This window comes from Suncus etruscus, chromosome 6, assembly GCF_024139225.1.
Source record: "Suncus etruscus isolate mSunEtr1 chromosome 6, mSunEtr1.pri.cur, whole genome shotgun sequence".
NCBI classification, from domain to species: domain Eukaryota; kingdom Metazoa; phylum Chordata; class Mammalia; order Eulipotyphla; family Soricidae; genus Suncus; species Suncus etruscus.
In genome coordinates this window covers 70,231,750-70,233,809 of record NC_064853.1, presented here as the reverse complement: position 1 = coordinate 70,233,809, position 2,060 = coordinate 70,231,750, and the positions used below count along the sequence as shown (strand labels likewise).

The 2,060-nt window shown below is 44.1% G+C and overlaps 1 non-coding gene across 1 annotated transcript; it reads right to left on the bottom strand.

Annotated features, from left to right (window-relative positions):
* Positions 1 to 1,464: 1,464 nt before the first annotated feature.
* LOC126012602 (small nucleolar RNA SNORA51) lies at positions 1,465 to 1,597 on the bottom strand. The gene has a single exon (XR_007497054.1). It is a non-coding gene; the product is annotated as a small nucleolar RNA SNORA51 (small nucleolar RNA).
* Positions 1,598 to 2,060: the final 463 nt, after the last annotated feature.

The window sequence follows — 2,060 nt, the reverse complement described above, 5'->3', positions numbered from 1 at the left end:
CTCTTTATTTTTATTTTTTGCTTTATGGCACAAATCCAGAGATGGTCAAGTGTTACTCCTGGCTCTGCACTCCAGGAATTATTCCTGGAGGGCCTCAAATGATCATATGAAATGCTGAGGATAAAAACCTGGTTGGCAGTGTGTATGGCAAAAGCCATATTCACCACACTATCACTCCAGCCCCTAGTTCTCTTTAATATGCCAGGCATCATCTTACTGCTTGGAAACTCAATTTTTACCAAAAGCCCTGCTGTTGCAAATCAGCCCCTGCTGAGGTTGACTGATGGAGGGATGAAGGATGAGGCCTTTCTCCTCCAGCTCGGATCACGCGTCTGTTACCCTGTTCAGCTGGCGGTTCTGAGGTGAATGCAGCGGGAAGAAAGCCAACAGGCAGTCAGTCTTCTGAAGAAAACAGCTCTTTATTCCGTGAAGAGGCCGAAGCCAAAAGGCCTAAGAATAGGCCCCAGGAAAAAAGCCCCTCACTTTCCACAGACCCTTGCTTTTATGCCCCAGAATCAGGTACCACCCAATGGTGGGATCAGATACCACCCAATGGTGGGAGCAGAATCAGGTACCACCCTAGGGTGGGAGCAGAATGCCAGGTCACACCCTAGGGTAGGACACAATCACCGATCAGGGTAGGGTCTATAACATAATAATCCCATAAAAAAGTTTACATTCACAACACCCTGCCAGATATTTTCTTCCTACCGAGACCCTTGCCCCTATTTCTTAAATTCTACTCTGGCTCTGCTCAGTACTCCTTGATCTATACACATTGTCTGCTATTTTCTATGAATCCTGTGGATAGGATGTAAAATGTGAATATCCCCAGACATTCATTTCCCTCTAGTTACCCTTGAGACATGAGAGGGTGGGCCATGATACCTTTTCCTGATTACCAAATGCAAAAGTCACAGCAAGTCTAATACCTGGATCCAGTCTGAATTGAGTTAGCTCCTAAAGTTCAAAAAAGTTTTCTCTCTTCATCACTTATACCCCATTTCTAATTCTGAACTGGCTTTGTAATTTACTTGGGTCATAGAAGATTGTAGAAGTGGCATGTGCACTTTCCAAATCTAGGTCCTCAGGAACTTGCTAGTTCAGCCTCACACTTAAAATTCTACCCTAAGAATATCAGTCTATTCTGAGAACTCCATCCTGGAAACAGCTAGGGATAAAGACTTCAGAGAGAAATTATAGTTATCTGAGATATTTTATTTATTTACTTATTTATTCATTTTTGGTTTTTGGGTCACACCCAACAATGCTCAGGGGTTATTCCTGGCCCTAAGCTCAGAAATCGCTTCTGGTAGGCTCAGGGGACCACATGGGATGCTGGGATTCTAACCACCATCCTTCTGCATGCAAGGCAAACACCCTACCTCCATGCTATCTCTCTGGCCCTATTTTTCTTTGTGTGTGTGTGTGTGTGTGTGTGTGTGTGTTTGTGTTTGTGTGTGTGTGTTTGTCCCAATTCACAATACAGACCAGGCAAAGGGCCTGGGTTGAGGTGTATATGGGGTGCATTTACTGTACCTCCTCTTTGTATTCAGTCAATGTAAAGAACACAGCCTGTGGCAATAATTGGGAGGCTTTTCTTTTTTTGGTTTTGGTTTTGGTTTTGATTCACACCCGGCAGCGCTCAGAGGTTAATCCTGGCCCCTACGCTCAGAAATCGCTCCTGGCAGGCTCGGGGGACCATATGGGATGCCGGGATTCGAACCATCGACCTTCTGCATGCAAAGCAAACACCTTACCTCCATGCTATCTCTCCGGCCCCAATCCGGCCCTATTTTTTATTTTTATTGCTTTATTTATGCACAATGATTACAAAATTGTTCATTGTTGGGTTTCAGTCATACAATCTGAGGCATACCATTCTTCAACAGTGCATTTGAGTGATTTTAAACTAACTCCTGCCCTCCTAACTTTTGAGCTGAGTGCCCAAGTGAGCAAGCTCAGGTGAAACCAACATAATTGCTCATCAACCGAGAATCATAAAAAACAGCATGTTATTGTTAAACTCCAAAGTTAGGAGGGGGATTTGTTAGAAAACA